The following is a 12,444-nucleotide window of genomic DNA, read 5'->3' as shown; positions in this document are numbered from 1 at the left end:
TTTTATAAAACACGGGCACAACTCATCGCCAGGTGTTAGGATAGGCTTTGACGATTTTGGTGGCTCTAGGCATGTGCTCGTAGGTGCAGCGTATAGGTAGATAGGAGTGGAATCCATGATAAAAAAGAAAATAATAAAAGAAAGAAGATAAAAGATAAGAGATTAAGCTAGGCTTGTAGTTAATTCCGTAACCGTTTCTCCGGCAACGGCGCTAGAAAGCTTGTTGGTATATTTAACGCACATAGATAAATCCGCAAGTGCACGGATACCATTGTAGATTTCACCCAGAAGTATTTCAAGTATCGTATCCATAGGGAAACGTGTGAGACTAACTACGATCTAACTTAACTAGGGGTAGCAACAAGGTTAAGATAAATAGGAGCATAGAGAGGAAAACTAAGATTCTCTAGTTCTAACTTGGGTAAGCTATGTCTTCTACTATTTAACTGGGGACATTACTTAAGGAAAGACACCAGCAGATGATGCTTCCCGTAGTAACCGTGTCCTACTTGCCCTACAAATGGGAGGTGGATTACAGATGATTCAACGAGGCTATAAGAGTCACCCTTGTGAGCTACCACCGGTCTAGAATGTAGGATGCATCCACAAGTAACCAGAGTCTAAGCACCACGCTTACACTACAATTACTATTTTACTCTTTCTAGATAAAGAATAAAGCACTCAAACAACTTGTGAACCTGATGAATAATATAAACAAGAAGCTTACTTGAATCAGATAGAACTTGGATTCACCAAGGTACAAGCCTTAGAGAGGGCACCGACAGGCCGACACCTCCTCCAAACTCTTCTCTCACTCTTCATCTCACTATTTCTATTTATAAGACTCGATCCTATGGAGGACTAATCTTCTCTTAATAGCTGGCTCTGATCCTGACGAGGAGAATATGAATTAGGATTTTAGGATGGCTCCAGGGAGGGTGACAGGGGCTGGTATATATAGGCCGAAGCATCCAATGTGAGCCCTTGGATCAAACCGACTTAATGGATGGCATAGATGCAACCTAGGAATCGGTGGAGAACCGACATTGTGACACGGAAGCTGATAGGTGGGCCCAAGGGCCAAGCGGCCTATGGGTGGGGCTGGCTAGCCCCACATGGCTGCCCCTCAGGGTCTGCTTTGGTGGAGAGCCTCCTAGAGTCTTCTAGAATCTTCCCACGCCGTTTATGCGGCGGAATTCCGTAATTTCCTTTGATGAATAGGTCCCCCTTGATGGTTTTCTAGATAAACCCTGCTAAAAACACAGATTCACTAAAACTCATGGAATTTATTAATTTAAACCCCTATACCTATGTTTGGTGATGGAATTAAGTATAAATGCAGGTTATGTTGACGGTTTATAATTGGTGTTAGTGACCGTCAACAATGTGTCTTTTCTCTCCTCCACTAAGTTTGCCTTGGGAACCTAGATTTGCATGTTTTAGCGGATGGAGGGAGTAGATAATACTATTTTGTCCATTTTTGTAAAGGGATATAATAAATGCATAAGACGTATTTTTGGTAAAAAAGGAAAACATAATGGTCCCTTCAGAATTGTGTGGTTAGAGTGGGCCGTCATAGGTTCTATATGGAAGATCAATTTGTTTACGTGACATTGTAGATGATCTTAAATAGATTCATGTGCTTTTATAGTACATACACAATTGGTTTATTTGGTTGTGTTTTTTCGCCAAACCTGGCTAGCAAAATAAGTCCAACCCATCCAAACCAACATAAGACAATGCAAGATTTATTGTTTGGTTTACCTATACTACCAAAGCCTAATGATAAAAATCTTGTTTGGTTTCCTATATAATTTTGCAATAATCACCTCATCACTATAAGGGTGATTTTTAGCTCCATCCACATCCACTACCAGCTCCTTCACGCTCACTGACACCAACACCATCTCAGGAGGTAGAGCTTGTGTCTGGGGGGAGACGAGCAAGGTTGTCGTGGGGGATGTCAAAATAACAACTTCGAGGCCCCTAGGACGCACTGAGCAACTCCTCTTTAGGATCAGGTTGAGTGGCACATGGTATTCCAATTATTATTCCAACATCGAACTAGTAGATGAAACTCAATTAATACAATTATATACAAATTAACCAGACTTCTCATTACAAGTTTTACATCCCGCTCTATTCAGTGGATGCGGTCTCTACTCCACTAAGGTTCACTCTCATAGTTGCTCCATCTAGGATTCTGGAGTTAACTTGTAGCATGCTTGGAGTCACGCCCATTCCAAGTGCTACTATGCAGTGGCGGTCGAGCTATTGCTCAACACAGTCTATGATGTACCTACAAAACAACTTAACGACTGCACCATGAGTACATTGTGTACTCACAAGACTTAATTCCAACATATAGTATTTGGTGGCTGCATAAGGTGATTATCAAGCGTTTGTATGAGTGCAGAAGGCAATGATGTTCATGAAGAATATGTCATGTCATGCTAACAACTCGCCCATGATCCTCACGAAATGAGACATCCGAGCCTGAAAGGAGAGATTCCAAGGATTGGGGACGATCGCATGATAGATAAGGAAACTAGGAATTCTACTCAGGATTTAGAGAGAGGCATCTACTGTGATGTGACCCTATTGCTGCTTTACTAGCTACGGGTGTGAACTAATGGTGGTGACCCTTTGAGTGAACTTACTATCTAACCTCACCCTATCTATGATAGTCAGACACTCCGTCCTATTGACGGACACTCCGCTATACTGGGTGCTAAGGTGGGTTATCTCTAGTTTGGCTCTATACTGATTGGCAGATGCTCTGTGGGAATCATGGAGACTTCGATGGGAACTGTGTGCTCTTGGGTTTTTAGGTTATTGGTTCAGTATAATTCATCAGACACTCCACTGAGGTGATGGACGCTCCGATATTCTCACTCAACAAGAGACTTAGACTATTGGTGACTATACTTCAGGTTTGGCGAACACTCTGACCTACTAACGGACACTCCGTCAATCGAGCGACAGAACCTATGCTCTTGGGTTCTTGGGTGAGAGCTTGGGGATTCATATCTAGATCTCGGGTAAAGGCATCCATGCATGTGCTAGGAATTTCTATGGTAACTTGGGTGACTTGGCTAGGCTCAAGGTAGCTAGGTTCGGCTTAGGTTAGCTAGTGTGACTAGTGATTCCTTGACCAAGGTAAATCCTAGAGATAAAGAGAGATTGAGGGATAGCATACTTGATCCTTACTCTTGGGGTACTTTTCCATCAAGCCATCCTTTTGATCCATCCATGCAAGAAAGAACACTTAGATTAGGGTTGGAGGATTGATCTCAAGATAAATAGAGGAGAGAGTCTTGAGCTAACCATGAGATGAGAGGTTGTTGAATCTCAAGTGCTTGGCCTAGGGCTGATCTTGTTGCCTTCTAGCATCCTGATTCTCTTCTCCATCTTCTTCTTCTTCTCCTCTTCTTCTCTTTCTCTCTCTAGTTCATCCTTTCCCTCTCCTTGTTCTTCCTTCTAGAGAGAGAGTGTGTGTGAGGGAAATGAGGAGAGGATGAGTGAAGCTGAGGATCTAGGGTTGGGAAATATCTCCCACTCATGCTGGCTTGTGGGCCATGCCCCATAATGAATAACAACTCACTTCCCATTCCATCTGCTGTCTCTACATCTTTATCGAATGATCTGATACAAGTGATAGATTGTCTAGTAGTCTCTGGATTTGCTTAACCAAACTTAGAAACCGTATCTCATAGCTCTTGAATCCAATTTATAGCTTAGGGTGACCTACTTGAGATCATTAGGGAATTCCATTTAATAGGAACTTGGGTGACCAAAATGGGAGTTTTATGGTGTATGGTAACTTGGGTCGTTACAACTCCCCCCACTTGAATTCAAGCTCGTCCCTAAGCTTGTCAAGGGGTTGCTCAAAAGCTTCCACGAAATATTTTCTCCAAAATTCCTTTCTTTCATTTTTGGTAGGTTTCGACCTTTGGGGCTTCCACTGTTTTACTTGATCTGACGAATGATTTGGTCGTTGTTACGGATTATCCTGTGCACCGCTGAATCTAACTCCAACTGTTGGGCCTAGTGACTTGGTGGATGCTCCGCCGTTCTCATGGGCGATCCGATAGGTTTTGGTTATATATATGGGCCGACAATCCCTAGACAAGTCCTTTTCTTTTCTCCACCCACCGGTCCCCCATGCACATGTGCCTGTGCCGCCGCCTACTCCGCAATGACAACTCTTGGACGCTTCCTTGTCGATTCCTTTGGTCACATGTGCACCCAAGTGCCTTTCCAAGATGTGGGGTACCGAGTGAGTTCCTTCCCTTTTTGCCTTTCCCCATTTCGTCATGATAAAAAACTAGGGTTTGTCCGATCTAGGCAATGGCTTGGGCTTTTCCAAATACTTCTTGGGGATCTTGTCGAGCATGCTTAGGAGTACTTCTATGCAAATTTGTAACCGTTGACATTGGTTAAATCTTCAGATTTGTCGATTGAGCATTGATAGGCCACTATGTCATCTAGATCTCATCGGATGATTCGTGACTATGTCGGGTGCTTCCGCCATTCTCGAGGAACTTTAGTAGATTTTCTCTGTTTGATTCATTCTGCTAGTTGGAATGACGGATGGTCCGTGAACTTTGTCGTTACTCCGTCGATCAGTCTATAGCTGGTGAATGGTTCCGATGCCCTGATGGAAGGCTCCAATAGTGTCTGAGTTCTCTCTGTTGCATTCGTTTTTGTTCTTGGTTATGCTGAAGGATGGTCTGTGTCCTCGATGGACACTCTGTCAGTATCTGTCTAGTACTAAATTAATTTACTTTAAATTATCCCGTTGTTTCAACACTGTAGGTGCCTTTCATATGTAGTAGTGAGTTTGCATACTTGCTATAGGTGAACATTGTCACTGGTTCTTTTGTCCATGTTCGCACTACTCCAATTTCTCTAATTCTATTCTTCTTTATGCAATATCCTTGTTCGTTTGTTCTTACTCAAGTCTTTACCAACTCTAGCTATTTCCTTTCGTTGCAGGCATCCGGTTCTTCGTCTTCGTGGTGGTGGCTGAGAGAAAAAGAGGTCAAGGAGAGAGATTAGTAGTGGCCGATGTCCTGTCCCTAACGGTGATGATCCTATGGACAGTGACTATGATATTGAGGAGGAGATTGTTGTAGAACTGACCAATTTATAAGAGCACAAGTACAATGGTAGCCCGCAAGCGGTCGCACTATCATACTTGAGCCCATATAAACCTGATAGTCCGTCGAGTACATGATTCAACATACATGTTACATAAAGTTCATAGATACAGTTCATTCATCAGAGTATGAAATAAGGTTATTACAAACCAAGTTTGGTAAATAGTAGCAGAAGCAAATTAAAGTTCAAAACTAGCCTTTGCTAACATAGTTCAAATACAGTGCCAACTCATGATCACAATCCGACAAAAGCATACAAGAATGATTATTAAAGATGCCTGCCCATGGCTCACTCCTCATCCACAGCAGGACAAAAGCAGTTCTTGCAATAGCCATGATAAACTGTACCATCTGCAACAATGGGAATAAACTCTGAGTACAAGAAGGTACTCAGCTAGACTTACCCATCATAAACCAAAAATAAGGTGACTCCAAGGATTATACAAGGCTTTATAAGTGGAGGTAGCTTGACAACATTTTGCATAAAAGCAATTAACTCAGTTGTACAATTATAATTCGGTCATCAAGTTAATTATAGCTAATCATCTCTAGATTGGCAACTAACCTGTGCCAAACATGTGGTATATCATTTGATAGCATACAATAGTAACCATAGCCGGTGTAGTAATTCTATGTTTATCCGAACCATCACATTCCATAATACAATTACTACGCTGTTGGAACTAGCCAAGTTTCTCACTGTCTGGGAGAGATGGCGATTCGAATCAATTTCAACCAGCTGAGAATTTATTCCTAACACAAACCTAGACAGACCAGATCAATAGTCACCTTAGGTCAGCTTTGGTACAACTCAGGTATACATTTCGCGGGTTCAACCAGCGCCGCACAATCAGGGACAACCAGCTGCTAGGACGAACAAGACTACCCTTCCCTTGGGCTCATGCTGGCTCCCCGCACATCCTTACTACCATCTAGAGTGTGCACTTTTACAAAACGGGGCCTGGCCTGAGTTGAGCTACTTGACTTCACGGTCGGAATGAGTTATCCGGTCAGCTAAGTGATAGGCATGCGTTCAATCTTGTCAGAAACACCAACAACGGTACAGTCCTTAATCGGCACAGACAGAATTGCATGAGTCAACCAACACATAGACTCCACCCGGCCTCCATTTACATTACCTCTTGGTTCTTTTCCACGGTAGCAATTATAGCCAACCGTGCTTCGGTATCCACCTATAACTCGCAGGTGACATGAAACCACCCGACTTCTACCGGTCTAAGCATGGCTATTCGATCCTAGACCTACACAGGGTTAAAGGTGTATATATCTGGATAAGTTAGTTCTATGCATCAAGTGTTTCCAGTCAACTCTTATAACCTAATGCATCAAACATAAAGGACTCAAGTAGTATTTTTGTAAAACATGGGAGACTTAGAATGCTTCGGGGCTTGCCTTTGAGGAAAGAGGTTGGCCAGTGATCCAGGCACTCAGGGAGATCTTCAGGAGTCTGCTCCTCTTCTCCTAGAGCTGTGGCTTGGGGCATCTCCTACTGATCCCCTTCCTCTTCTTTGTTGAACTCAAACAACGTTATCTCTTCGGACGATCCTATATGCATGAGCATGAAATAAGATATCACGAATGCATATACGATGACACGTGTAATATGATATAACATGATGAATGCATCCCCATAAGTGTTTTCAATAGCATGGTATTAAAGTAATAACAAGTGCATCCTATTCTACTGAATAGGTGTATATCTCTTTTCTACTACTTAAGCAAACACTTGTGTAAATTATTTTCTAGACTAAAAGACAACAACTACTTTTTTTAACCATAATTGGAGTTATGTACATCCAAATAATATGGTTGTGGACATTCTAGAAATCTTATGAAATTATCTACAACGTTATTTTAATACCCTTGATGTGATTCAACAGTTATCTAGGTCAAGCACCGTAGAAAACATCATGGTCAAGCATAATTTATTTATTTAAATGTCTTTATTAATTTAATTAAATAATTAGGTGAAATAACAAACATATACCAAATGTGCACAATAAATTCTCATAAAATTATAGTAGCTTCCAAGTGCTCCCAATAGACTACTGTAAAACTTTCATACCATTTGGACATCTATAACATCCTCTACAAAAATGATAAGCTAGCAAGGTTAATTTTAGTAAAAATAGTTAACCCTATAGAAAAGTGTCAAGCAATAGATTCTATATTTTTCTCAGCTTTATCCAGGTGCCATAATACTGTACAAAAATTTGCATGACAATATGTTACTTATTTTTATCCCTATAAATTCCCCCTTGAAAACAACATTTATTAATAGATAAATAGAAAGACCCTATTTCAATCAAGTTTACTGCAATTGTAGTATTTTTCTTGGCTATAGCATATTAACACAAGACTAGCAAAATTGAAATCACAATTTTATCACTTTTCTAGCTCAAGTTACACATTTTACAAGATTGTAAACATTCAAAAAGCACTTATCTAGCTACATGTTATCACCTAGAAAAATACCAGAAACAGTGCATTTCATATTTTGATAAAATACTACAGTTCATGAGGAATCCAACAAAATTTGGTTCACCAAAATTAGACACTCTTAGCTCTAGATATCATTTTCTAAAGTTAGCACAAAAATCTGGAAAAGAAATAAACAAAACCTAATACTATAGACGCTGACATGCGGGGCCCAGCAGTCAGGGGACCCCACTATCAGTCACACAGAGACAGGGGCGGTGGTTTGACCGGCACTAGCTCACCGATAGTGAACTTTTCGGTGAAACCGACCCCACCATCATGTTCGTCACACCCTCCCGCGTCGATAGAGGTAGGTGGCTCGCACGGGGACACACCGGAGATAGCTCGTCGTCGGCCATGGCGGCACGGCGGCGCTGCGTGGAGGTGCACCGATCATCTTCGGCCATGGCAACTCTAGGCGAGAGGCGCAATAGCTCCATGGTGATGACACGGACCTATCTTGACTACCTAGGGTTCGGATTGAAGCACCGGCGAGAGTGCCCACGTCGAGAGGGTGCGGTGTCGAGAGCGCGACGGCACTGACCGTCGTGTTCAACATCGGCGAAGCTACGGTTGACTGTGAGATCATCACTGAGGCTAGACTACACCCTAAGCTAGTGCTAACATGAAGAAGAACAGAGAATGCGTGAGGGAGTAAAGCAGCGGTGAGCTCGCCGTGACGGCAGCCATGGAGGCAGCGACTCCGGCAAGGACAAGAACGGCGAAATCCACCCTCACCGTGGCTCAAACGGGGCTGCAAACGTGACAAGGGCATGGAGTAGAGCAAGGCACATCTATGTGCGCAAGCAATCGAGGAATGGCTAGGAGGCAGAGAAGCTACATGGCAGCGGCGTAGTGCAGTGGCTTGGCGGTGAGAGCGCCTCCGCTGTGCGCGCGAGAGGGAGCAGCAGAGAGGGCGAGAGTGCGCGCGAGCAAATGAAATGAGCAGCACAGCTCCTCTGTTAACGCTCGCCACACGGCCATGGCGAGGGACTGATGCTAGCTAGCGGCGGCCACGCGGTAGCCAAGCCCTGCACTTGGTCGCCACAATGGCCTGACTGAGATGGCCATCAGGCCCGTCATCAACTAGCTGACAGAGCATTTTCTCCTCCTCCTAAATCCTAAACCGTGGCGAGTTAGCAAGCGATCCATTAATAAAAGTTGGAGATCTAAGTGAAGGCTACAAAATTGCTTAAGAACTCATCTCCTAATTCGCAAAGGTTAGGAAGATACATCATCACAAAGTCAGGCTCATAAAACTGTAAAACCAATCTTGACTTAGAAAAATTTCTAAGATCCAAAAACAGTACAATGTTGATTCTTGTGAGCTCTAAATGACCGTGTTAGGCATTGAATTAGAAATTGACCCAAAAATAAAAGTTGTTTCCCTAAACAAGTACTACAACTTTCCTTAAGGGTGCACTGCCATGCAAACACTCTAGGCTATAGTTCAACTTAGGTCAAACATACAACTTGAAAATGATGATTTACACTATAGCTATGACTTAAAGACCAAACTAGCCTTAGTTATGAATACCAAAGTTATTCCATGTGATATTCTAAACATGTTTAAGGTACTCCTAAGGTTCCACAAATATTTTATACATTGGTTACATGTAAACCCTAGCATATGTAAAGCATTTTAGTGACAACACATGCAATATAAGCAAACATAGAGATAATATTTGAAATACTCATGCTCATGAATGATCAATGATGCTTGTGCTCATGCAATGCCAAGGCTAAATGCAAGCTTAACACATAGGGTGTTACAACCCCTCCCCCTATAGAAATCTCATCTCGAGATTTGCAAGACCTACCATTCTTTGAAAAAGGCGGGATAAACCTCACGTAAGTAATCCTCCCGTTCCCACATGGTATCTTGTTCACTGTGGTTATTCCACACCACTTTGTAGAACTTAATGACCTTACTATGTGTTACCCTTTCCATCTCTTCTAACACTCGGATTGGTTTCTCTTTATACGTCAAATCTGATTGGAGCTCAATGTTGGTGGGTGCAACTGCTTCCTCAGGTATGCGAAGACATCTCTTCAACTTCTTAACATGGAAGACATCGAATATAGCACTCATCTCTAGAGGAAGTTGTAACTTGTAAGCGACATTTCCTTTCTATTTAGTAATCTTGTATGGCCCTACATATCTAGGCGTAAGCTTTCTTTTTACTCCAAATCTCTGTACTTCTTTCATGGGTGATACTTTTAAGTATACATAGTCTCCCACTTCAAAAGTCAGTGGTCTTCTTCTTTTATCAGCATAACTCTTTTGTCTTGACTGAGTTGCTTTCATATGCTATTGGATAATGTGCATCTGCTCTTCAGCTTCAGTGACAAAGTCAATGCCAAAGTATCTTGTTTCGCCGGGCTCAATCGAATTCAAAGGAGTTCTACATTTCCGACCGTACAAGGCTTCAAATGGAGCCATCTTGATGCTTGCTTGATAACTGTTGTTGTAGGAGAACTCAGCTAAAGGTAGCCATTTCTCCCATGAACCCTTAGAAGATATAACACAAGCTCTCAACAAGTCTTCTATGATCTGGTTCACTCGCTCGGTCTATCCAGAAGTTTGTGGATGGTATGCTGAACTTCTGATTAGTTTAGTCCCCAAAGCTTGGTGCAAGTGTTCCCATAAACAAGCTATAAACGGTGGTCTCCGATCTGAGATTATGGTCCTGGGTACTCCGTGTAGTCTCATGATCTGAGAAATGTACAACTCAGCATACTTCCTAGCTAGATACCTTGTGTTAACTGGTACAAAATGTGCTGACTTGGTGAGGCGATCTACAATGACCCATATGGAATCATGACCTTGATGTGTCATCAGAAGGCCTGTAATAAAGTCCATACTTATTTCTTCCTATTTCTAGCCTGGAATAGGCAATGGCTGAAGTAATCGGGTAGATTTCAAATGAACGGCCTTTACTCTACTGCAATTATCACACCTAGCGACATAGGCTTCTTTATCTTGGTCCACCAAAAATGGGTTTTCAGATCTTGATGCATTTTGCTACTACCCGGGTGGATAGACAACTTGGACGAATGAGCTTCATCTAAAATTTGATTTCTAAGCTCTCGGTCTTTCGGTACCACAAGTCGGTCCTCAAACCATAGCACACCTCTTTCATCTAACCTAAAATGTTTAGTTTCTTGTTCTTTCATCTTTCTTGTGATGTGAAATATACCTACATCTGTCTTCTGTAGATCTATGATTTTGCTCTCAAGTGAGCAACTGATAGTGATATTGTGCAGCCAATGTTTTCCTAAACAGTAAACTGTCTTTACACGGTCGCCCTTCGTTTAGCGTTCTGGCTGTTTACACGGTGTTTAAACAAAGTTAAACGGTCTAAACATTTTTGTACTTTAAAAAATACATATAATTATATATGTGCATGTAAAAAATCAAGTATTCTAGCATTTATACATATTTATCCGAGTAAAAAACAATTATTTTGGTATGTATATATATTTATGTATATGAAAAGAACCAAATATAGATATTTATGCATGTAACATATCAAGTGTACACATTTATAAATATAATAAACTTAAGTATACAAATTTATCCATATAAAACTGAACTAGATTTACCTCATGTTCGCCTAAACAGCCGTTTAAACAGCTGTTTAGCCCATTTAATGTTGTTTATCTCCGTTACGTTTAGGCCGTTTAGACCGTTTTTCCTGTTTTTTACCGTTTAAATGGTCAATTGTTTAGTTTCCGTTTGCCCCCTAAACAAAATAGTTTACCACCATTTACTGTTTACTAGCCGTTTAAACGGTCGTTTTGGCCGTTTAGGCGAACAACGTGTGCAGCACAATAGGATATAACAAATTAAATCCATCTTCCAACAATGCTTCTAAAGTGTTGCAATGAGATTTCTGACTAAGTGCATCTGCTACAACATTGGCTTTTCCTAGATGGTAGTGCACTTCCAAATTGTAGTCCTTGATTAGCTCTAACCATATTCGTTGTCTCATGTTCAGCTCAGGTTGAGTAAAGATATATTTGAGGCTTTTGTGATCAGTATATATGTGACATACGTTGCCCAACAAATAATGTCTCCATATCTTTAATGCATGAACAACTGCTGCAAGCTCTAAATTATGCGTAGGGTAATTGACTTCATGCTTTCTCAACTGTCGAGAAGCATAGGAAATAACTCTTCCTTCTTGCATAAGCACACACCCCAAACCTATACCCGATGCATCACCGAACATATCGAAAGGCTTTTCAATGTTGGGTTGTGCTAAAATAGGAGCTATAGTTAATAGGGTCCTTAGGGTTTGAAAAGCTGCTTCACACTTTGGTGTCCAACTAAAATTTTCATCTTTCTGAAGTAGTCTGGTCATGGGCTTAGCTATCTTGGAGAAATCCGAAATGAAACGACGATAGTAACCTCCTAACCCTAGAAACTCTGAACTTCATGAACCAAAGTTGAGGCCTTTTAATCCATGACCTCTTGTATTTTAGATGGGTCTACAGAAATTCCATCTCTAGATAAGATATGACCCAAGAAAGGTACTTTGCTCAACCAAAATTCACACTTTCTAAACTTGGCATATAACGTATGTTCTCTTAATCTGGACAAAACAATTCTCAGATGTGTTGCATGGCCTGCTTCGTTCTCTGAATAAATCAAGATATCATCGATAAACACAACCATGAACTTGTCGAGCTTAGGCATGAATACCGAATTCATCAAGTACATGAAGTAGGCAGGAGCATTTGTCAGTCCAAAAGATATGACCAAATACTCGTACAAGCT

The sequence above is a fragment of the Miscanthus floridulus genome, chromosome 19 (genome assembly GCF_019320115.1).
Source record: "Miscanthus floridulus cultivar M001 chromosome 19, ASM1932011v1, whole genome shotgun sequence".
NCBI classification, from domain to species: Eukaryota; Viridiplantae; Streptophyta; class Magnoliopsida; order Poales; family Poaceae; genus Miscanthus; species Miscanthus floridulus.
This window is presented reverse-complemented; position numbering follows the sequence as displayed.